Genomic DNA, 26835 nt, shown 5'->3' on the forward strand with positions numbered 1-26835 from the left:
TGGCCAACGATAGATCTGCAGCATGCTTTCATACACACATTCTTACATATGTCAATATTCCAAGCGTAGAAAATAGAGTGTAAAAAATATGTGAAAAAGTGTGAGGTATAATTTGAATGCATGGAAGCTCGTAGCTTCTTACGGAACTTGGTATTTCAAAGTCATGTTCACTCTAGTACTTTCAAGAGATACACGTATTTGAACCAGTAAACCATCATATTTAATTTAAGTGGCATATTACAGTGTCAGTGTCTATAAAATTGACTCTATGGTCCACACTATTTTTATTCACACTCAATAGGGCAATTTAATCAGGTTTTCATTATTTTTTACTGGAGAATTATATGCCTCTACTAGCTACTACTTTAACTATTCTTTCTCTGTACCTGTGATCACCAAAATAGCATGATTTGAAAGAGTAATATGTATATGAAATTATCTTTTGCTTGCCCAATCAAATTGCTAAATAATAAACACTTAATTGTGTGACTTTATCATCAATTGCTTAGGGTTAGAAGTTTATTATGTTTAAAGTTCTATTTTAATTAGACTAAGAATTCACAATTAAAAAAAAAAAAATAAAATAAAAATCGTTCAAGTAACCACAGCTGAGCATTTCATATTTAGTCTTATTGATATGTGAGGGAAGCATATGCAATGAATGATTTCAAGTATAAATGCAGTATATTTTACTGTAAAATGTCTTAAATAAAGTTGATACTGGGCATGTTATCTGATGCTTTTAAATATTTCCAACCTTTAATCGACCCTGTTTCTTCTAAATATTTTAATGGAATTTTGTACAGTATATTTCGATCATTGCAAAAGTATGTTGCCAACAATGGCAACATTAAGCTTTATATGCCACCATTACCAGTGGTCTCTAGAGAACTGCGCCCAGTGGCAACACTATCGGTACTGCCAACCAGACGTTGCATGCGATGCTGTTCCACTTTTTGCCACCTTGGTTGTTGTGGGTGCTCTTGTAATAAAGGCTTATTATTATTATCTTGTTGTTGTCTTTGTGGTTGCTGTAGCCATGTCAACAGATCTAAACCATTAACGTTAGTTCGCACCTGATTTGATGGCAGCGGCAATTCCCAGCTACCGCGTCGTTGAGCTTGATGTTGTCGAAACTGATTGGCCGGGTTCTTGCCTTGTTGGCGCTCGGTTGGCTTAGTCATTTTAGGAATGGACCGCAAGCGATTAGCCGCTATTCGTGTATTGCCACTGAATGTATTTGCTACGCGGCGCAAACGCGCCATTCTAGTGGGCCGTTCAACCACGAGGGCGAGAAAATTATTCAGTGCTTTTATTTTTGGTATTGCAAGATTGGTTGATTGGCTATCCTCAGTTGAATAGTTTTTGTTTTTGAGTAGAGCATTGCGCGTTGGCCAACCGATGGCGATGGGGACAACAGATTCTTCATCATTGCCACTGCTGGATTCATCAGCAACTGCAAGGTTGCTGTCAATTGTGTCACTATAATTGTTGCTGTTGTCATCGCTGTCATCAATTTTAATGTCCAACAGCAGCACTGTTTTGCCCTCAGTCTGGCCTCCAACGTCGGCATTGCTTTCGGGCGCATCGGCAACTACATCCACCTCGTTTGCTGTAAATAATGTAGCAGACTTTGGCGGCTTTTGCTTTTTGCCGCGATTCGGCACAAATGTCTCGTAACGATTCAGCAGTGCATCCAGATCGGGCAAATTGTGCTTGCGACCACGCGGCGGTATGAATGGATCGTCTTTGTACTGTGGGCCTATCGAAATGTATGTATGTGATTGGCGTTGCAACCGTTTAGCCGGTTATAGCCGAATCGACGATAGTGCGCCACCTGTCTCTCTCCTTTGCAGTTCGGCGCCAGTTGGAGATCCCAAGTGTAACCAGGTCGCTCTCCACCTGGTCCCTCCAACGGAGTGGAGGCCTTCCCCTTCCTCGGCTTCCTCCGGCGGGTACTGCATCGAACACTTTCAGGGCTGGAGTGTTTTCGTCCATTCGGACAACATGACCTAGCCAGCGTAGCCGCTGTCTTTTTATTCGCTGAACTATGTCAATGTCGTCGTATAACTCGTACAGCTCATCGTTCCATCGTCTGCGGTATTCGCCGTTGCCAATGTTCTGAGGACCATAAATCTTACGCAAAATTTTCCTCTCGAAAACTCCTAGTGTCGTCTCATCTGATGTTGACATCGTCCAAGCTTCTGCACCGTAAAGCAGGACGGGAATGATAAGTGACTTGTAGAGCTTGATTTTGGTTCGTCGAGAGAGGACTTTACTGTTCAATTGCCTACTCAGTCCAAAGTAGCACCTGTTGGCAAGAGTTATTCTGCGCTGGATTTCAAGGCTGACATTGTTCGTGTTGTTGATGCTGGTTCCCAGGTATACGAAATTATCTACGACCTCGAAGTTATGACTGTCAACAGTGACGTGGGAGCCAAGACGCGAATGCGCCGACTGTTTGTTTGATGACAGGAGATATTTCGTCTTGTCCTCATTCACCTCCAGACCCATTCGCTTCGCCTCCTTATCCATGCGGGAAAAAGCAGAACAAACGGCGCGGTTGTTGCTTCCGATGATATCAATATCATCGGCGTACGCCAGAAGCTGTACACTCTTGTAGAAGATTGTACCTTCTCGGTTTAGCTCTGCAGCTCTTATAATTTTTTCCAGCATCAGGTTAAAGAAGTCGCACGATAGTGAGTCACCTTGTCTGAAACCTCGTTTGGTATCGAACGGCTCGGAGAGGTCCTTCCCAACCATGACGGAGCTTTTGGTGTTGCTCAACGTCAACTTACACAGTCGTATTAGCTTTGCGGGGATACCAAATTCAGACATCGCGGCATAAAGGCAGCTCCTTTTCGTGCTGTCGAAAGCAGCTTTAAAATCGACAAAAAGGTGGTGTGTGTCGATCCTCTTTTCACGGGTCTTCTCCAAGATTTGGCGCATGGTGAATATCTGGTCAGTTGTCGATTTTCCAGGTCTAAAGCCACACTGATAAGGTCCAATCAGTTTGTTGACGGTGGGCTTTAGTCTTTCACACAGTACGCTCGATAGAACCTTGTATGCGATATTTAAAAGGCTGATCCCACGGTAATTGGCGCAGATTGTGGGATCTGCCTTTTTATGGATTGGGCAGAGCACACTGAGATTCCAATCGTCAGGCATGCTTTCTTCCGACCATATTCTGCAAAGAAGCTGATGCATGCACCTTATCAGTTCTTCGCCGCCGTATTTGAATAGTTCTGCCGGTAATCTATCGGCCCCCGCTGCTTTGTTGTTCTTCAAGCGGGTAATTGCTATTCGAATTTCTTCATGGTCGGGTAATGGAACATCTGTTCCATCGTCATCGATTGGGGGATCGGGTTCGCCATCTCCTGGTGTTGTACTCTCACTGCCATTCAGCAGGTCGGAGAAGTGTTCCCTCCATAATCCCAGTATGCCCTGGACATCGGTTACCAGATTACCACCTTGGTCTCTACATGAGGATGCTCCGGTCTTGAAACCTTCGTTAAGTCGCTTCATTTTTTCATAAAATTTTCGAGCATTCCCTCTGTCTGCCAGCTTCTCAAGCTCTTCGTACTCACGCATTTCGGCCTCTTTCTTTTTTTGTCTGCAAATGCGTCTCGCTTCCCTCTTCAGCTCTCGGTATCTATCCCATCCCGCACGTGTTGTGGTCGTTTGCAATGTTGCGAGGTAGGCAGTCTGTTTTCTCTCCGCTGCGAGACGGCACTCCTCATCGTACCAGCTTGTTTTTTGTCGTTGCCGAAAACCAATTGTTTCGGCTGCAGCGGTACGCAGTGAGTTTGAGATGCCGTTCCACAGTTCCCTTATACCGAGATGCTGATGAGTGCTCTCAGAGAGCAGGAGTGCAAGTCGAGTAGAGTATTTCGTGGCTGTCTGTTGCGATTGCAGCTTTTCGACGTCGAACCTTCCTTGTGTTTGTTGACGGGCATTCTTTGCTGCACAGAGGCGGGTGCGTATCTTCGCTGCGACCAGATAATGGTCCGAGTCTATCAGATAATGGGCCTATCGAAATAGTAAGAATAAAATAAAGAATATGTAGTAGAATTATAGTAAATGCATTGCAAGCGGTAAGAGTAAAAACTAAAACAACAAAGTGGTGAAGCAACAAGGCGATTTAATCGAGCATTGCGCTTTCATCTGTAACGAAATAATTGGTTGCGATCATTTCATTGGTTGAATAAAAGCAGTTCTCTGTCTGTCTTCGCCGTTCATGTATTTTGTGTATTAGTTCTAAGTACATGTGCACATGTTGATACTAGGCTTGTGGCTCTATATTGCACCCGCTGAGTAAATGTGCGTGTCTGCAATAAAATGCACACTTAACTTTTATGGCCGGGTGCTGATTGATTTTTATGAGCTCAATGAATTCGAAGGTATAGTGGCGCCGTGTGGCAACTATGTGGGGCGTTTTAACAATAATGTTGTGAAGCAAAATGTCAGTGTTATGTAAACTAACCCTACCGTTAAGATTGAAAATGCTCTGATAAAGTGAACTGCGCTCCTTCGGTTTGTGCTCTTTGATCCGTGTGCCTTGAAGAGTAATGTGAGAATGCACGAACATAAGATTAAATGCAATTATGGTTAGTTTATCACTTGTTCAAATATTTATATTAATGTTTCATCTTGAAATAATTTGCACTGTGAAACTTTATTAGACTTATATGCATATACTTGAAAAACTAAATTTTATCGATTTAAAGCTTCTAATCTCAATATTTGCAATATAAATTAAGCCCATTTGTTTCTAAGCTTTATTATGACCATTATATTGAGAGTTGACTGTCCGTCCGTCCGTGTAACGGATAGCTTGAGTAAAAATTGAGATATCTCAATGAAACTTGGAACACATGTTGTGAGGATTGCTTTCGTAAATGGCCAAAATCGGACCACTGCCATGCCCACAAAATGGCGAATACCGAAAACACATAAAGTGTCATAACTAAGCCATAAATAAAGTTATAAAAGTAAAATTTGGAACAAAGGATCGCACTAGGAAGGGGTATATTTGGATGTATTTTTATTGGGGAAATGGGCGTGGACCCGCCCCCAAATCGGTTATTTGTATATAACTCGCAAACCAATGAAGCTATATAAACCAAACTTTCTGCAGTCTTTTCTCTTACGTACCCCACCACACACCGTGAAAATATTTGAAATCGGATAATAACCCAGCCCACCTCCCATACAAAGTTAAGTTAAGTTGAAAATTACTAAAAGTGAGTTAACTCAGTGAGTTTGCAATCAGAAATTGCAAAAGGAAGCTGCACTCAGATTTTTTTACAAAATGAAAAATGGGCGTGGCATCGCCCACTTATGGGTCAACATATATTGTCATAGGGTGAAGTCGGTTTTCTTTTCAGAAAGAACGACATATTTTATGTTACAACAATATTTGTGAAAAGATAATTAAGTTTTTCATGTTGCTCTTTTTAAGCAAAAACAACACATTTGACTTATGACGGCGAAGTTGATTTATATTTTTCACAAATAACGACATAATTCAGAGTGGGTCTCATTTATGGCCAAGAAAAAGCATTAGTACACTCTATTTGGTCCATTTATGCTCAACATTGTATTTAATATATTACAGGTCACTAGATTTGTCAATAAACTGATGGCATTTTTTTATATTTGCTAAATAAGAGACAACTGAAAACTTTAAATCGCTCTCCTGAAAAATCGAATTTTTTGAGTTGTGACACTATTCAAGTAAATGAGCGATATATATACAGTGGAACTTCCATAACTCGAACTTCTATTACTCGAACACTTGAATTGGCAATAGCGTTAAAAAGCCAAATTTCATAAAAATTTCCTTCCATAAATCGAACTTTTTGACCAGGGCATAACAGAAAATTTAAAATTTTTCTAACGAGGTAGATTTTTTTTTTATGGAGGCGAACAAAAAGTATGATAATACACTTATGAATTGCATAAATCATGTAACAAAAGCATGGAATACAAATGTCAAAAGCCAAACATTTGCAAACTGCAACAAACAAAATTCAGAATACATGTTTTAACGTATGAACATACAACTTTTTGCCAATTAAATAAATAAAATTGGGTATAAATCTATATTTTACGGTTTCTTTTTTTAATTATTTATTTATTTTAAAGAAAATGTTATAACTAAAAGTCTCTCTAACTCGAAGTTTTTTTGTGGATTATGGTGATTCGAGTTGTAGAAGTTGTACTGTATTTGTTATTCAAATTTATTAATAAACAAGTATGGAAGGGCTAAGTTCGGGTGTAACCGAATATTTTATACTCTCGCAATTTATTTATTTAACTTTATTTATATTATATAATACACAATTTGACCCACATATTCGTCATATATATTGTATAAAGTCCATTGAAAGTTGGAAACCATAATATTAGGTTAGAAGCACCGAGGTCCTCGCGTTCGATATATGGGGCCTTAAAACCCTATGGTCCGATTTCGGCGATTTTTAGAATGGGGCTGCCACACTATTAACATAGTATTTGTGCAAAGTTCTGCACCGATATCTTCACTAGTACTTACTTTATATATTGTAAAGTAAACGATTCAGATTGTCTTCAAAGTTCTTGTATATAGGAAGTAGGCGTGGTTGTGAAGCGATTTGGCCTATTTTCACATCATATCATTGGCGTGAATGTGAAGCGATTTGGCCTATTTTCACAACATATGATTGGGATGTAAGGAAACTATTACAAACCAAGTTTCATTGAAATCAGTCGAGTAGTACCTGAGATATATGACCCATAAGTGGGCTATGCCACGCCCATTTTCCATTTTGTAAAATAATCTTAGTGTTTCTGGCGTTTTTCGTTATTGAGTTAACTCACTTTTAGTAATTTTCAACCTAAACTTTGTATGGGAGGTGGGCGTTGTTATTGACCCATAAGTGGGCTATGCCACGCCCATTTTCCATTTTGTAAAATAATCTTAGTGTTTCTGGCGTTTTTCGTTATTGAGTTAACTCACTTTTAGTAATTTTCAACCTAAACTTTGTATGGGAGGTGGGCGTGGTTATTATCCGATTTCAACTAATTTCATGGTGTGTGGTGGGGTACGTAAGAGAACCAACTGCAGAAAGTTTGGTTTATATAGCTTTATTGGTTTGCGAGATATATACAAATATCCGATTTGGGAGTGGGGACACGCCCACTTTCCCAAAGAAATTACATCCAAATATGCCCCTTCCTAGAGAAATCCTTTGTTCCAAATTTTAATTTTTTAACTTTATTTATGGCTTTATTATGACGCTTTATGTGTTTTCGGTTTTCGCCATTTTGTGGGCGTGGCAGCCATTTTTGAAAGCAACCCTCTCACGGTCCCAAGAAACATGTGTTCCAAGTTTCATCAAGATATCTCAATTTTTACTCAAGTTATCCGTTGCACGGACGGACAGACAGACATTCGGATTTTGACTCGTCTCGTCACCCTGATCATTTTGATATATATAACCCTATATCTAACTCGTTTAGTTTTATGACTTACAAACAACCGTTATGTGAACAAAACTATAATACTCTGTTAGCAACTTTTGTTGCGAGAGTATAAAAATACACTTTACGAGTGCGATAAAAGTAAAAAACTGAAAAAAAATATAAAAACAAGTAACGATAACGCTGTTCCACTGAGAATATTGCTGATAATTTTTACAGTCAAGCATTAATGAGCAGCCATAGCGGGTGCTGCCCTGCCTTGCACGTATGTATGTTATGGGCGTTCAACCGTTTAGCCGGTTATAGCCGAATCGATGAGAGCGCGCCACTCTTCTCTTTCCTTCGCAGTTCGGTGCCAGTGTCAACAGTGACGTGGGAGTCAAGACGCGAATGCGCCGACTTTTTGCTTGAAGACAGGAGATATTTCGTCTTGTCCTCATTCACCTCCAGACCCATTCGCTTCGGCTCCTTATCCATGCGGGAAAAAGCAGAACAAACGGCGCGGTTGTTGCTTCCGACGATATCAATATCATCGGCGTACGCCAGGAGCTGTACACTCTTGTAGAAGATTGTACCTTCTCGGTTTAGCTCTGCAGCTCTTATAATTTTTTCCAGCATCAGGTTAAAGAAGTCGCACGATAGTGAGTCACCTTGTCTGAAACCTCGTTTGGTATCGAACGGCTCGGAGAGGTCCTTCCCAATCATGACGGAGCTTTACTCAACGTCAACTTACACATCCGTATTAGTTTGGCGGGGATACCAAATTCAGAGATCGCGGCGTAAAGGCAGCTCCTTTTCGTGCTGTCGAAAGCAGCTTTAAAATCGACAAAAAGGTGGTGTGTGTCGATCCTCTTTTCACGGGTCTTCTCCAAAATTTGGCGCATGGTGAATATCTGGTCAGTTGTCGATTTTCCAGGTCCAAAGCCACACTGATAAGGTCCAATCAGTTTGTTGACGGTGGGCTTAAGTCTTTCACACAGTACGCTCGATAGAACCTTATAGGCGATATTTAGGAGGCTTATCCCACTGTAATTGGCACAGTTTGTGGGATCTCCCTTTTTATAGATTGTGCAGAGCACACTGAGATTCCAATCGTCGGGCATGCTTACTTCCGACCATATTTTGCAAAGAAGCTGATGCATGCACCTTATCAGTTCTTCGCCGCCGTATTTGAATAGCTCAGCTGGTAATCTATCGGCCCCTCCCGTTTTGTTGTTCTCCAGGCGGTAAATTGCTATTCGAATTTCTTCATGGTCGGGTAATGGAATACATATCTATTCCATCGTCATCAATTGGGGAATCGGGTTCGCCATCTCCTGGTGTGGTACTTTCACTGCCATTCAGCAGGTCGGAGAAGTTTTCCCTCCATAATCCCAGTATGCCCTGGACATAGGTTACCAGATTACCATCTTGGTCTCTTCATGAGGATGCTCCGGTCTTGAAACCTTCGTTAAGTCGCTTCATTTTTTCGTAAAGTTTTCGAGCATTACCTCTGTCTGACAGCTTCTTAAGCTCTTCGTACTCACGCATTTCGGCCTCTTTTTTTTTTGTCTGCAGATGCGTCTCGCTTCCCTCTTCAGCTCTCGGTATCTATCCCATCCCGCACGTGTTGTGGTTGTTTGCAACGTTGCGGTAGGCAGTCTGTTTTCTCTCCGCTGTGAGACGACATTCCTCATCGTACCAGCTTGTTTTTTGTCGTCGCCAAAATCCAATTGTTTCGGCTGCAGCGGTACGCAGTGAGTTTGAGATGCCGTTCCACAGTTCCCTTATACCGAGATGCTGATGAGTGCTCTCAGAGAGTAGGAGTGCAAGTCGAGTAGAGTATTCCGTTGCTGTCTGTTGCGATTGCAGCTTTTCGACGTCGAACCTTCCTTGTGTTTGTTGACGGGCGTTCTTTGCTGCACAGAGGCGGGTGCGTATCTTCGCTGCAACCAGATAATGGTTTGAGTCTATATTTGGTCCTCGGAGCGTACGCACGTCTAAAACACTGGAGACATGTCTTCCGTCTCTCACAACATGATCGATTTGGTTACGCGTGTTTCGATCAGGAGACAACCAAGTAGCTTGGTGTATTTTCTTATGCTGGAATCTGGTACTACAGACGACCATATTTCGGGCCCCAGCGAAGTCGATCAGCCTCAGGCCGTTTGGCGATGTTTCGTCATGGATGCTGAATTTTCCGACTGTTGTGCCAAAGACACCTTCTTTACCCACCCTGGCGTTAAAATCGCCAAACACGATTTTGACATCTTGGCGGGGGCAGCGCTCGTAGGTACGTTCTAGGCGCCCATAGAAAGTATCTTTGGTCACATCGTCCTTCTCTTCCGTTGGGGCGTGGGCGCAAATAAGCGATATGTTGAAGAACCTCGCTTTTATGCGGATTGTGGCAAAACGTTCATCCACCGGGGTGAATGCCAGGACTCGGCGACGGAGTCTCTCTCCCACCACAAATCCAACACCAAATTTGCGCTCCTTTATATGGCCGCTGTAGTAGATGTCACGAGGACCCACCTTCTTCCGTCCTTCTCCCGTCCATCGCACTTCTTGGATGGCGGTGATGTCAGCCTTTAGTCGTATGAGGACATCAACCAGCTGGGCAGAGGCACCTTCCCAATTAAGGGTCCGGACATTCCAGGAGCATGCCCTTAAATCATTATCCTTAAAACGTTTGCAGTGGTCGACATCAAAAGGGGGGTGTCTCATCCGAGGCTTTCGGTTTTTCATTGGTACTTCGTTTTTATGTGGTGGGTTCCAAACCCTACGCACAACCGCAGGGGCGGGTTCGTCTTCTCACTTTAGCTCGCCTTCAAACGGATGTTTGTTAGCTACCCAGAGGATACTTGGTCTAAAACCGGAAGTCGTGAGCTGCTTGAATCATGTGGAGAAGAATCGTTTCTGGCCACTCCCAAGTGAATGACAATCAAAAACTTTCCTCACTTCTACACATGATCCCATCCTCCACGTCCATTAGTATAGTACGCGCCGCTTGCGAAGAGTGTGTGCTAAGAAATTAGATTTATGTGTATGTGTCGAAAAATTTTTTACACATTCTCACACCTCAACATACCAACAACACAACTGGTACAAATATTTGAAATTCATAAGTGAAGTTGTTTCAAGGAGCAATTTTTCAATTTTTCTTTTTTTTGCGCTTTCAAAATTTATGAGCGCTACACAAACTTCGACAATTGAAAGAGTTGGTCTACGAAGAATGTATTTTTGCGCACTTTTCTGCTATAGCGCCTAAAAGTATGTCTCACAGTGAATAAAAGTTTGTCTCTCAGTGCCTAAAGGTATGCCTCTCCCTCCCCTAAAGGTATGCTTTGTGCGCTATAATAGTGGATCTGAGTGTATTCATGTAACTTTTTCACATTAATTCAATCATTCTGTCAGTGAAATGAATTTGGAAATAAAACATTTCCAGCCTTCACAACTCAATTCAGCACAATATCATGGCAAAGAAAGCTACAACAATTGTGGTGAATTGTCGGTTGTCAAGCGGTTAAATAGACAACAAAAGAACAAATCTTTCATGCCAAATGCTGGCATACTTATTTACAATAAAATATAACTAATTGCATATACAGTGGCGGACAAAAAAAGAGGACACTCTTGAAATTATGGATTTTTTTTTATTTTATTTAGAAAGAACTAATTTTATAATATGGCCATAAAATAAAAACGTTTTATTATAGCTGAATAATGCACTTAGTATAATTATCATCCAAAAAAATTAGTAATGTGATTTTCGAAAAAAAATGTATTTGTTTGACAGTTGGTCTAATCACTAATTCAAAAACATTGTGAATGTAAGGGAATATTTAAATTTTTTAGAGAAAGGGTCCCGTACCCATGAGCTTGTAAATGAGTTTTGTAAAAAAACAAAAAAGACAATGCCTTGCGACGATAGGTAATTACCACGAATGAGCAATGTGGATTCTTTTATGATTTCAGGTGAAATTAGAGCTCAAATGGAGCATAGATATTGTGTAAGTGCTCGACCAAGACCAAACGTATTGAAGAAGAACATCGAGCGAAGGATATCGTTTGCAAGGATGTACCAGTAAAAGGACTCCCTATCAGGCGACAAGAATAACAAGAATTAAACCCACGATACACAAACAAAATCTGTGAAATATGGTGGATTATCAGTCATGGTATGGGGATACTTCACCTCATACGGGGTATGTCCACTTGTGCAAATTGAGTGTAAAATGACTGGCGTGTGGACAAAGACATTTTAACAGAATATTTTAATAGGGATTATGCCAATGATTTACCGTTAGCTTGGATCTTTCAGCAGAATAGCGACCCGAAGCACCATACCCAATGTTTCGAGCGATCTGCCCATAGCCCGAACTGAATCCCTATTGGGATCATTAAGAGAACAGTTTCGACGGAAAACCCGTTGTAAAAAGCTTCATTGTGGTATGTTATAAAGGTCAATAGAGCAACATTACTATGGATCCATTTAACACACTGGTATGTACAAGCAACAAAGAGAACTGGGATGCAATATTGCAAAAAGGGTCCCCAACAAAATACTAGAATAAATACATTTCGATTTATATGAATTTGTACATCCTACAATTCATGTAGCTTAATTGTGTGAGCACAAGTGTATATATAATACATTAATACATAAAACTCGTTGACTTAAACGAAAGCTACCGTAAATAAACTTCGCTAATTTTTAGCAAATATTCGTACTCTCACGGTTATTTCCATTATAGCAATAATTTTATAATCATATATTTGTTTTTGTTATATTATTATTATTGTTCTCCTCACATTTGTTGAACGAAATGTCCTCTTGCCAATAAGCGAGTTTCATTTGTTAACGTTCAACGGCGTCACACGAGTGACAGTGAAATATCGTGAGACTCAAAGATGTCGAAGAGATTACAAAAAATTTCAAAACAAATAATAATACAAATATGAATAATATATGTTGAAATACACCTCATCTACAGGATTACAGTGGGCTCAAATTTATTTTTATGATCATCATGAGTTCTAGAGAGATCTAGTTTGTAAGTTCTGAACCTCAAAACAACAATAAGCTTTTTGAAGAAATGTCAGTAAAACTTGCAAGACTTCTGAAACAATGTCCACGTCGTAATGTACTTACGGCCTTTCAGATCTTGTTATCGTCGGCCCTAAAACAGCACCCAATATTTAGGTTCTAAGGTGTGGGATCTTAGAGCAATATAAATCAGTGTCGTTTCGGTAATGTATCTTGTAAATCTACTCAACAGCGGTCTTACACTAGTTCGAATCAGCTCCGATTGATCTTGTGTTTACTAACAGCTCACTTATTTTCACTATGAATTCCTATAGAATATTTACAATTCTCCAATTATTAATACTGAACCCACTTCCACATATAATTATATGATCCACGAGTATTTAACAATATTAGGAGTTAAAATTAACAGTTAATCGCTTGTTGCACACCTTTGTTGGAGACAGATATTAAAATTGGTATCAAGATGTAAAGTTCCTAATATTTACATAGACTAGTTAAAAATCAGTGCCAGGACTGAGCAAGACGCTTATTTTACTGACTCCAGTGTTTCACTTCAAAATAACCACCACTCACTCAACACATGTTTACCAACAATATTTACGCTTCGATTACAATCGCCCGTCAATCAAATACTCCGGCCAGCTAAGTACACATGGCCGATGGTTTAATTACAGCTGTCGGCATACAAAGGGTAATTATAAAGTCCAACGGTTAGAGTTTCAGAATCAGTTAGTCTACAACATTCGACCGGGCAAAATGCAACACTGCACGCTTCTAACGTGTGTCGCCACATTAGTGACCAACTATATTCTAGTCATCGATTTTGTAGAATATAGGCATAATGTAAAGCCCTTGGATGGCATATTAATCTTTCAAGCAAATACATTCTCCAGCGACGGCATAGAACGTGAGCTCCAGCATCGTTTCCATATACCGCAGATTATTGTGAAAGATGTGGCAACATCAAATATACAATATTATATGAATATCAGAAGCATCGCTTTGATCTTTATGGAGAAACTCAACAAGCCGCATACATGGGAGATAGTGTCAGAGAGTTTACGCAAACGTTCCTTTATACCCATGGTTTTTGTTACCCAAGCTGTGCCACCTACGAAAGTACAGTTGAAATTCTTCAACTACTTTAGACAACAGAATATACTCAATACGGTTGTGTTGTTTCGTGAGCATGATACAATGATGGTACGTACGTACGTCTTCACCGTACCCTAAAATGCAGATAATCGCTGTGGATCCAAGAAACTTCAGTGCGTTTGTGTGGTCAAAATATCGGAATGTCTTCGGTTATGAGTTTCATTTCAGTGTCTTCGATGATCCACCGGTAGTGTACATAAAAGTGGTGAGTATGTCTAATCGATTTTTAAGCTGGGAGATGTGGAAACAAGAAAAAAATGGACAAAATCAAACCAATTTCTAACCTATATATGTACATATATCCATTGAGCTACTGGAGTTTACTCAGGCTCAAATACACAATGGCTTACGATAAATAGACTCTTCATTTTTCTAATACTCTATGTCTTGAACACTCCACCTCTTCATTATATGCTTAGCCTTGGAGTACGGACATCGAAATAGTCTAATTTCCATTTACTTTACTTCGTCTATAGACAAATCGCACGGAACTGCGCGGTTTAACTGGACAATTGCTATCTGTATTCTTGAAACGTGTTAATGGCACATCCACAGTTATCAGCCATCCGATAAATGAGACGACGATACGAACCATCGATATGAGCGCCAATCTTGTCTTTCGAACCGATCTTATCCATCGCAGCTTGGCGCCTAGTTACCCGCTGTTCCAAACAAAAGCTTGTTTGATGTTACCCGTTGAATCTGATATACCGGTCAGTTGGTATCTCTTGTACGCTTTCGATATTTCGACATGGCAAGCTTTGAGTTTGACCTTTCTTGTGATCGCTTTATTGAAAATCGTCATTAATCGCAATCACAGTAGTAGTCGTGATCTCGTATTACATGGGTTGTCCGTGTTGCAATTGTTTCTTGCACAATCGATTCTTCTGCCCGGTGTTAGAAGTATGACACGAGCTCTATTCATATTTTATTTCGGAGTGCTTTTCGTGGTAATCGTGAATGTGTATGGCTGTTGTTTAACCTCTCTCTTTAGTACACGTGTTCGCATGCCAGCGGTACGCACGCCCGCGGATTTTCTCAAAACCGATTTGAAAATAATGGCCACAAGCAGCGAACGGGAACTTTATTTCGACTCCAAGCTATTGCCGGCATCACTCGAGGCCCGTATATATGATATGGGAGAAGGCGCCGCTGCAATTGATCGTACGATTGCGAATAATTCGTTTGCCTATCTAATGACCTCATGCAAGTGGCTGTGGTACAGGAAACCACAAGAGCATTCAACACATCCTGTCTTTCGTATCGATAGCGGAAAATTGTGTACTCCCAGTTTGTATCAATGTTTCGCGCTACAAAAGCAATCGCCTTTCAGAGAGATGATAAAATTACTCAGCCTAGAATTACAACAATTAGGATTCGTCGATTACTGGTTGGCCCAGGTGCCGCCTGCGTTTAATTTTCAACTAAACAACAAGACGGGCTTGGCTGAGGTGCCTTTGAGCTTGTCACATTTTACATTGGGATTCCGTGTCTTGGGTATGGGTTGGATTATAGCCTTGGTAACTTTTCTGAGCGAGTTGATTATTTGGAGACGGTGCGAGGTTTCAGCTTCAATGGCTGTTATGCGGACCGGAAATACTTTGGATCGGAAATAAACAGGCTTCATAACACGATTACGAAAAATATATTAACAAAAAAATTAATAATATACGAATTTAATGTTTTAGTTAATATCATTAAAGATTTAAGAAAAATATTGAATTCTTTAAGAATTAAAATTATCTAATTGTATTTATGTATGGAACATTATAAATAAATTATTCGAAAATTGTGTCGTTTAAAAGTATTAATTTTGTAATGAAATCATTCATTTTCAACCATAAGTCTTCTGGATGAAATCATGGTCTCTTCGCAATTGAATTATTCAATTGAATTCTCAGAAAAAGCGGATTTCTTATCGCACGTGAGAATTATAATTAAAAAAGGTACTTCTAGATCAAATCGCAAGCGTTTAAAGCTTCAGTGAGATTTCTAATATGAAAAAAAGTAGTAAAAAACAAGTAAGGAAGGGCTAAGTTCGGGTGTAACTGAACATTTTATACTCTCGCAATTTATTTATTTAACTTTATTTATATTATATAATACACAATTTGACCCACATATTCGTCATATATATTGTATAAAGTCCATTGAAAGTTGGAAAACATAATATTAGGTTAGAAGCACCTAGGTTCTCGTGTTCGATATATGAGGCCTTAAAAACCTATGGTTCGATTTAGGCGATTTTTAGAATGGGGCTGCCACACTATAAACATAGTATTTGTGCAAAGTTCTGCTCCGATATCTTCACTAGTGCTTACTATATATATTGTAATGTAAACGATTCAGATCGTCTTCAAAGTTCTGGTATATAGGAAGTTGTCGTGGTTGTGAAGCGATTTGGCCTATTTTCACAACATATCATTGGGATGTAAGGAAACTATACAAACCAAGTTTCATTGAAATCGGTCGAGTAGTTCCTGAGATATGGTTTTTGACCCATAAGTGGGCGACGCAATGCCCATTTTCCATTTTGTAAAAAAATCGAATTTAGTGTTTCTGACGTTTTTGGTTAGTGAGTTAACCCACTTTTAGTAATTTTCAACCTAACCTTTGTATGGGAGGGGGGCGTGGTTATTATCCGATTTCTGTCATTTTTGGACTGTACACGGAAATGGCTAAAAAAAACGACTGCGGAAAGTTTGGTTTATATAGGTTTATTGGAGAGATATATAATCCTGAGATGGATTTTTTGATTTTTGGCCTATGGCGGAACCACTGTGCAATGTGCGTCCGATTAAGTTCTTTTCGTACATGATCTTTTCAAATGAACCATTAGCACTTCTTCCGGGGTGAAGAATGAATGTCGGGCAGGCACTGATAATTTTTATGCGGATAATTCATGTTTTTAAGCTAAAAAATCGCATTTATAAATTGAATGTTCGTTTATATGTAGCTCCAATAAAAAACATCAAAAAATCAAAACAAAAATATGTGTGACAGAATGCCGAAATTCGAATATAATTTTTCATTCAATGAAAATTCGTAATACAAATTTTTCGCTTTATTTACATGGAATTTACAATAAGTCTGATTAAGTTTTGTTCACATAACTATTGTTTCTTACACCTAAAACTAAGCGAGTTAAATATATGGTTATATATGCCAAAGTGATCAGGGTGACGAGTAGATTTGAAATCCGCCCGTCTGTTTGTCCCTGAAGGGATAGTGGAAATTGAAATATCTAAAAGAAACTTGGTGGACGGATTATTACCGCGTCCACCTACCATACATACTGATGTAAGACACTAGATCCCATAAATTTTATGTTAAGGGTGGTAACGAAGGGCAAGTTATCGTGGCACCACCCACTTAAGGGTCAAAAACCATATGGAACTAATGGAGCAGTTTTTACAAAATTCGAGTCATAACATTTTCTTAGTAGCCACACTTGCTACAGCTTGAAAATAGGCGAAATCGGTTTACATTCACCCATATTGCCTATATTAGCACTTTAAATTCAATCTGATTCGTCACTGTACAATATATGAATTAAGATAGTGTGGCATCACCCGTCTAAAAATCTCCAAAATCAGAGCATGACTTTCCAAGGCCCCATATAAAGATTTTCTTTATTTAAGTGGGATATTTATGACGAACATATGGGTCAAATTGTGTGTTATCTTAATAACATAAATAAACAGCGAGAGTATAAAATGACGGTAACACCCGAACTTATCCTCTTTTTTACTTTTTATATATGCGTATTCCACTTACCTAGTTGTTGACCGTCTTCCAACTGCTCGCGTCGCACCATCACATAATTTGGCTCCTCCACCAACAAAGGCGGCTCAAGGTGTCCCGATAAATTCAATTTCTTCAAGTTGAACATGCCAGGATGGTAGTACTCGGCTTGTCCGCTACCGTTCAGATGTGTGAAATGTTAATGCGGATAGAGCTGCTGCTCCATGGCCCAACTCAGGAATTTCATGACATCTTGTTCGCCGCTGAGCAGCATTAATATGTCATTGCTGTCATTGTTGTCGCCATCATCATCGTTGACATCACCAGAATCATCACCTTTGGCGATTTCAGCACCTGCATCGCTGTAGATATTATCTACCGCGTCTTCATCATTAATGTTGCCCAGAGAATCATTGAAGTCGCTGTTGCTGTTTATGTTGACATCATCATCGGTGATAGTCGTTGGTGGTACCATCTTCACATCCTCACCCTCGCTGGCGGTAAAGTCGTCCATTAATTTATCCACTGCGGCCGCCGCTCTGCTTCTATGGCGCGGCCACAAATATTGATCGTGCAATGACGGTGTTGCAAGTTGCAACGCAGCAAAGTATTAGGTTTGTTGGCGGAAAGAAATGAAAGAAACCATGAATGAATGAAACATTGTTCGTGTAGACAAAAATAATCTTTTTTGAACTGCGCTACTCACAGAAATACAATTTATAAAACAAAAACAACAACATAATTTTTGCCGCCTCCACAATTTGAATTAGAATTTTTAGTCATAGTTTTATATTTTTATTATGTTGGAAATTCAGTACAAATGGAAGCCTTACGTTGCTGCAACTTATTGCGACACATAGAGCCCATACCCAATAACCTATTGTCAGTGGCGGATTTGCCCTAATGCCCAGTAGGCCCGGGCCTAGGGCGGCAAATCGTGCCAAAAAAATCACTGATAACAACAAGATTAAGAAGAAATAACTCAAATGCAAAGTATTTTAACCGTATGCTTATATACTCTTCCTAAATCACTATTTTTGCGTTTCGAAGTATAAATAATTTCGTACATATAAAGTATCTATCTATCCTATCCTATCCTTCATAGGTACTTAGGAACCTAACCTATTGTTATTTCGCGCGTGTCAGTCAAGCTCGTGCGGACGCGCGTGCGGTGCGTCGCGCCGCTATTAAATCCATAAAGCGCTAATCACCATCGAAAATGACACACAACAGAAGAGAACCATTATATGCGAAGCAAGAGGTATTCGTTTGAAACTGGAACGTTTTGAAACGGCCTTCATGGCTGTTTTTTGGGGATGTTTACTAGATCGCATTAACGCCACCAGTAAAAAACTTCAGAGTGGGGAATTTGACATTACCATTGTCAAAGAACTGTACGAGGCTTTAATATATTTTGTTGGCGAAACAAGAGAGAATTTCGATGATTTCGAAAAAAGCGAAAAAACTGTCCTTCGTACAGGAATACGAAAAAGATTTTCGATGCAATCGAATCCTGGCGAGACAAATACAGGTGAAGAGATGCAACAAAAAAATTGCCGTGAAAATTTTAGAATAAATACTTTTTTAGTAGTAATTCATACATTGTGTGAAGAACTGAAAAGACGTCGGGATGCTTATAAATGACTCTACAATAAATTTTACTTTATTACCAACCTGACGAATCTAAACTTCTCAGAAGTCGAAGATAAGGCCAAGTCATTGCAAATGATTTATTCTACTGACTTAGAAGACGATTTTACAGAAGAATTTCTTCGTTTTCGTTCTCAGTGCAGCATAAAAAATGAGGAGCGAAAGAGTGCAGTTAGTTTGTTGAAATGGTTACGAACCGAAGGTCTTCAAACCATTTACCCAAACGTGGATATTGCTCTTCGCATGTGTGTGTGTACACTGGAGAAAGATCGTCTTCTTGTTTGCGGAGAGTGAACAACTATTTACGCACAACAATGACGGAGCGGAGGTTAAACGATCTTGCTTAGCTTAACATAGAAGCTGATTTTTTAAGCAAATTGGATTGCGAAGATTTGATTAATGGTGTTGCTGCGCTTAAGTGCAGACGAGTTTTGTAACACATTGTACGAGTAAAACATTTATTTTATTAAAAACAAAACCTAAAACCATTTTTAAATGTTTATTTAAATGTCCAATCATCCCTGAAATCTCGGAAAATATTATAAACTAGCTTTATCCGCTAGCTTTTAGTTAAACAATTTTCTGAATCAATTAAAAGTGGGATTAAAGTAAATTCATGAATTATGTCTTTAGTCTATAATGATGGATGCTGAGAAAGGGGCGGCACATGGCATGGGGCCTAGAGCGGCTAGGACTGCAAATCCGCCACTGTCTATTGTAGTGATTTGCCCACAAATGGCACGCAAGCTATCCTCACCACTACACGCGACTTCACTCTGCCCACTGGGATGGCTTCAAGCTTGACTTTACTTCATTTCTCGTTTGAGTAGACACTTGCACTACATCTAGAGGATTGCGATTCATGTTGCGCGTCGGTTTCGGCACACGTCTGCCACAATAAGCGATGGTACGGCTTATCGATGGGTTCAATGAAAACGTTCGTAGTCGCAGCTTATGGGTGCGTAAGTGCATAAATATCCGTTCAACATAAGTTTATTGGGAGTTGCTCTTCAATTCGTTTTGTTTTGGCGAGCGTGTGGGTAGACGCCGCAGAGTTTTTTCAACCAGTCTACTCTTATTATGTACATATATTTATTGGCGTGGGTAAACTGACTTAATAATATCAATTTTCCTTATTCTGCAATCTGCACAGGGGCTATAGTCAAAGTTAAACATATCCTTTCGAATATGTTCTTTTAACGTCTGCAAGCAATAATGCGAATTTTTACTTTTACAGGCAAGAAGAGCGCAGTTCTTCTCCCACATTTCGATGATGTTCACAATAACTTTTTTAAAAGTAAGTAACATTTCTTAAAATTGCTTTAAAGTACACTTTCCTCGCTTACATAGAACGTGCATATATGCAGTTATATATGTATGGAGTACATATCATTTAAGAACAAGTGTATGAACATAATAATATATTATAAGTATATGTAATTATGTATGTATATAGCTTAACAAACACTTCAATAATATGTTTAGTTATTACAAGTTGTTGAATAGCTTATCACTCAATATTGCTGGCATGTAGTACATGGCAGTACATGAAGATCAGAAATAATAATAAATATGAAAAAAATTTTTTGCCGTTCAACAAAAATATATTAGACATTTTACAAACTATTTTTTTAAGAATTCCTTCATAAATTTCAATCCAAACATACCAGCACTAATATTGCTGTTAATCTTTTCGCATCGATGTTTCCACTTATATATCCCATCAAAAATTGTTATACTCTCGCAAACAAAGTTGCTAAGAAAGTATTATAGTTTTGTTTTGTTTGTATATCAAAACGATCAGGATGACGAGACGAGTCCGGATGTCTGTCTGTCCGTCCGTCCGTCTGTCCGCGTAACGGATAACTTGAGTAAAAATTGAGATATGTTAACGAAACTTGGAACACGTATTCCTTGGCACCCTGAGGAGGATGCTTTCGAAGATGGGCAAAATCGGACTATTGCCACGCCCACAAAATGGCGAAAACCAAAAACTTATAAAGTGTCATAACTAAGCCATAAATAAAGTTATGAAAATAAAATTTGGTACAAAGGTTCGCACTAGGAAGGGGCATATTTGGATGTAATTTTTTTGGAGGAGTGGGCGTGGCCTCGCCCCCTACTAAGGTTTTTGTACATAAAACTCCAAACTTTCTGGATATAATTTGGATGTAATTTTTTTGGGGAAGTGGGCGTGGTCCCGCCCCAAATCGGTTATTTGTATATATCTCGCAAGCCAATAAAGCTGTATAAACCAAACTTTCTGCAGTCGTACTCTCTTACGTACCTCCCATACAAAGGTAAGGTTGAGAATTACTAAAAAAAAATTATTTTTTTTGATTTTTTTACAAAATGAAAAATGGGTGTGGCATCGCCCTCTTATGGGTCAGAACCCATATCTCAGGAATTCGGTATATAATATTTTCTTGACACCCTGATAACACGGATAAAAAATGGGCGAAGTCGGTTCACAATCACGACTACTTTCCTTATAACTCAATTTTAAATTATATCTGATTCCTTCAATTTATAATGTATACAATGAAGGAAACCAATGAAGAAAGCGGAATAAAACTTTACACAAAAATTGTCGAAAACGGACTATAACTTTTCAAGGCACCAGATATCGAACATGTTGAACTCAGCGCCTAGGGGTAAATTTTAACCGAAAATATGGGTAAATCTCTCAGATGATTTAATGTAATTCAGAGGAAATTGTTTTCTTCTAATATTGTGTCTCTTTTCCAAAAGTTATTAAAATCGGGTCATAACATCTCTTAGCTCCCATATACCTAATTATAGGTTTTTAAAAAATACGGTTGGCTTTATTCCACATATATGTATTGGTTAATATGTGAGATATCTTAGCAAAATTAAGTGAGCGTATAGCCTTGGATATAGTGTACCTTGCTGGTGAAAATGAATCAAATCGGTTCAGGAATTACCTCAGCCCTCATATACTATATATGCTGATTTTCGTTATTTTATTAAACTTTATGCCAAATTTATGGGTAAATTTGTGAGTTATGTAAATAAAATTTGTTTAATAAATTGCGAGAGTATAAAATGTTCGGTTGCACCCGAACTTAGCCTTTCCTTACTTGTTATTAATAACTTCAAAAACACGATTTGGCATCGTGTTCACTATATGTTTCAGTTCCGTATGATCATAATCTTCCCAAGTTTCTTTAATGTCCAACATACAGTCCATCATGGTGTCCATGGACTTTTTGTCCACAGATCTTTCGTGATATGTACCTCCAAATGTTCTCCACCGGATTTAAATCAGGATTGCCCGCAGGCTACTTTGTAAGTGCGATATTATGCTCCTCAAACCATTTTAGAGACTCGTTAGAAACGTGAATGGCAGCGTTATCCTGCATCTTAAACCATTTTGTCATCCAAAAATGAAATGAGAGCATCGTCCAACATTTCGTTGTATAAGTGGTCCTCTTTGTGATGAGGCTTCGACCAAGCTTGCACACCGGTTTCTTCCATTTTAACTAATTTGTGTTATGTAAAATGTGAGCAATATGTCTGGTTATCACTGGAAGATCCAAAATTCTCTTTTTTTGTGTACAGTTCAAACACTTTTTAGTGGTTTGATTTTTAATTTGATTTATCTGGCGAATATTAAGTTTTACATTGTCCTTCGTTGGACGTTTTACGCCATCATTTTTAAATTTTTCTTATGGCTCACGACTGCTTCTGATTATTCAATTATGTGCCCGATTTCTTCTTTATGGTAAAGATTGATTTGTACATATTTGAGTCACTGAGGTATTTTTCTTCTGGAACCGTGATATAATCTTAAACATGTATGTATATAATTATAAAACAATTTTACTCTTTAATTAACCTAAAGATACCAATTATTTATTTTACATAGCAATCGAGTTGTTTTTTTTTTTCAATCAAAAAATGTTTTCGGCTTCCTCACAAAGGTGCGTTTAATAAATATATATATATATAAATAGAGTATAATAGTTTTGTCCACATAACGGTTCTTTGTAAGTCCTAAAACTAAACGAGTTAGATATGAGGTTATATATACCAAAGTGATCAGGGTGACGAGTAAAGTTCAAATCCGGATGTCTGTCTGTCCGTCCGTGCAAGCTGTAATTTGAGTAAAAATTGAGATATCTTAATGAAACTTTGAACACGTGTTCCTTGGCACCATAAGAAGGTTAAGTTCGGCAGACCACTGGCACGCCCACAAAATGGCGATAACCGAAAACACATAAAGAGTTATAACTAAGCCATAAAAAAGCTATGAAAGTAAAATTTGGTACAAATGATTGTTATCGGAAGTGGTATATTTGGATGTAATTTTTTTGGGAAAGTGGCTGCGGCACCGCCCCCTTCTAAGTTTTGTGTACATATCTCGTAAACTACTAAAGCTATATCAACGAAACTTTCAGGAGTCGTTTTTTCAGGCATTTCCTTATATAGTCCAAAAATGGAGGAAATCGGTTTATAACCACGCCCCCCTTCCATACAAAGGTTACGTTGAAAACTACTAAAAATGCTTTAATTAAGTAAGGAAAACCAACAGAAACCTTAAATTTCATTATAAAGAAGATACAGAAGAGCTGCACTCAAAATGGTATACAAAATTTTAAATGGGCGTCGTTCCGCCCACTTATGGGTCAAAAATCATATCTCTGAAACCACTCGACCAATTTCAATGAAATTCGGTTTGTAATATTTCCTCTCTCTGCCTCTGGCTTCTTTTTTTTTACCGAAAATATAGGTAAGTCTTTCAGATATTTTGAACAAATTCAGCGGGAATATGTTACTTCTAATAATATGTCTCCGTGCCAAAAATTAGTGAAATCGGGTCATAACTTTCCCTAGCTCCCGTATAACTAATATTTGGGTTTTCAAACTTTCAAGGACTTTATACCATATATATGACGAATATGTGTGTTGTATTAATAAAATTAAATAAATAAATTGCGAGAGTATAAAATGTTTGGTTACACCCGAACTTAGCCCTTCCTTACTTGTGTATCATATTTTCAATCGGGATTGATTTAAAGATAACAACAACAATGAAAACATGTTTTTGTACTAAATACTAATTCCCGTTAGCTTATACCCCTGACAGACGGCGGCGTTAACTCGGAATAACTGTTTTAATCGGGGTTAATTCGAGAGTTATCTCAGTTAACTCCGTTTACTAACTCCCCATTTAATTCTCAAAATTTTAGAGAGTTAGTGGGAGTTCGTGGCATTTTTTTGGCAACATTGTTAAACATGGCCGCTTTTTATCTATTGTGAATGAAAATATGCAATGCTGACAGATGTTTTTCAATTAAATGTAAACAAAAACATACGCACGCTAATTTTTTCTAAAATGGAAGTTCTAATAATAACGTATTTATATCTATTTTTTTAATAATTAGTGATTTTGTACTATTTGTGCGGCTAACAACCGCAATATTTGCTTTCTATCCAATTTCATTTCACCAAAATGGAAATATTATTGCCAATCAGCTGTTATAGGAGTTTATAACTCGCTTTGCTGCCGTCTGTCACCCACAAAATTGGAACTGATTAAAAGCGCAGTTAATCGGGGTTAATGACATAGAATTTGTTTTAAGAAAGTCATTGATAAAAGATAGAGAAGGAAGCAAAAATAAAATTAGGGCTGCGTTTAAACGAATATGTGCCACTGTAGCATTACAAGAAAAAATTTGCGCCGTTCGCTGGCTGGTTCATGGGCGAATGACTTCACATATGTAAGTGTCCTGTACCGAATATAAGTGTTCCACAAATAAAATCTGGCAATTATGGACATAAATCATGAGAGCTTACGTAAACATATATGTATGTATGCTTGTATGTATGAAGTTGATTAACTAGCTGTTATGTAGTCCAATCGCTTTGATGGGATTGAATGTATGTATTTTTGTGAATTAAAAGTGAAATTTCATTACGATTTCGACATACAAAAACTGCCGTACAGTAGCGAGCGAAAAAATTGACATACAATTGCCGGCTTATTTCGCAGGCGGAGTACCTGCGGCACGGTAGTGACATTAATTCAGAGCTGCGGATAAATCAACTCTTTACGATGCAAAAGTTATGCCAATGATATTTAAAATAAATTTTACGACATCATTCTTTAAGTTTTATGAAATATGAATCACTGTGTTCCCTGCAATCCCTTGTGTAATTCACTTTTCTGTTCGCGGAATCTCTGAATTCTATACAATTTAAAAGTGTTCAGTATTACAGTATAACCGCTCATATCTGTAAAAGTAAAGTGGAGAGACGAGTCCCGTGCAATCGTCACATTCGCCGGGTGTCAATTAAGGGAAATTACTTTCGTTTTTCATGGGGCAAACATTAACACGAATTGTCAATACGAGGTTGAAGCAAAAATGGAAAGAAAATAAATTCTCTCGCTTGCTTTCACTGCAACCTTGAAGCTGCACATCTTTCTCTTCTTCGCAGAAATTATTTATTGCACGTTGATTTCGGCTTTCTGTAAGAAATGTTCGTCCGCAGATCGCAAACACCTACCGAATGTGAAATGTTTTTAGCGAACCATCTCACTACGCTTTTGTTTTTTGCTTTTCGCTTCTCACCTGTTAGCAAGCAGTGCGCGATAGTACTCCTGCGGACAGTTGTGATCTTGTGGCTGACAATGGTACGCCCAGTACTTGAGCGGCGTAAAGAACTCTTTCATGGCGCGTATGCGTGGTGCTTTTGTATGCCACCATTGTGCTGAATGTAGTTGTTTTTGCTGTCTTTGGTGCGTTTGTTGCGGATTCCCACTTTGCAATTCCAAGTGATCAGAGGCATTTAAATCATACTCATCCGATAATTTTGGATTTCCACTGTCGCGTCGACTTTCGTGTGCATCCTTTACGTCTGCCACCTTGCCACTAACCTTGAAGGAGTGCGTTAGCTTAATGTCAGAATAGTTGTTGTTATGGTTAGTATTGATATCCATGCTGGACAGTCGCTCGATATCATCGGCACTGGTGCCTCTTCCAGTGTAGGCATTTGTGGCAATGTTGCTGTCACCTAACCCAAAGTGGGCTACGTCTTTTTTGAGTTTCGCTTTCTGCCATTGAAGCGGCTGCGGATATGGAATGGCATGCTGTGGCAAGTGAATCGTGGTGGTAGCAGCTGTTTTGGCATCGCTGCCACGGTTGTCTCGTGGTTGGTGAACATGCTGCCGTGCCAAGGCTGTTGCTGTGGCGATAAGCGATGGTGGCAAAGATAAAACCGATGCACCGCAAATAAATTGAGAGCGTGGCGAGGAGCACGGGAAGCATGATTTCCATGCTCTTTGGCGGTTCTTAGCTCCTCCTTGCAAACACTCAAAGACTATCAGTATTGACTACTTGGCGTTCTTGATTGCGGTAGCCACAATATGTTTCCTCACTATCACCGTTTGTGCCTGGTTATTCCTTTATGCGGACCACCAACGAGTACAACGTGGTGGTTCTAAGAGTATTTGCAAGAAACTGAAAGCTGCTAAGCTTTTTCAGGTTGCTTTTATATCAGCACCAGCAATAGAACACCAACGACCATTTGGATGTCTGTGGCATATTTGGGAATTGGCCAAGAAACGACCAGCAGTCCACCCAGGCATGGTCGTACTTTGGGAACTATAGCATTGTTTACAGCGTACTGTGTCCCTATGTTGAACGTTTGCGTTCGCTGGCGGGTGCTATGGCTCCTGCACAGTTTGTTTGCATTGTTCATGAGCGCGTGAAATTAATTTTGTGCATTGCTATTTTCTATTGCACGTGTGGATACACATTTTCTGATGT

The 26835-nt window shown here is 39.0% G+C and overlaps 1 pseudogene; it reads right to left on the reverse strand.

The window, feature by feature from the left end:
* Positions 1-857: 857 nt before the first annotated feature.
* LOC128921836 (uncharacterized) lies at positions 858-26343 on the reverse strand (annotated as a pseudogene).
* Positions 26344-26835: the final 492 nt, after the last annotated feature.

This window comes from Zeugodacus cucurbitae, chromosome 2, assembly GCF_028554725.1.
Source record: "Zeugodacus cucurbitae isolate PBARC_wt_2022May chromosome 2, idZeuCucr1.2, whole genome shotgun sequence".
Taxonomy (NCBI): domain Eukaryota; kingdom Metazoa; phylum Arthropoda; class Insecta; order Diptera; family Tephritidae; genus Zeugodacus; species Zeugodacus cucurbitae.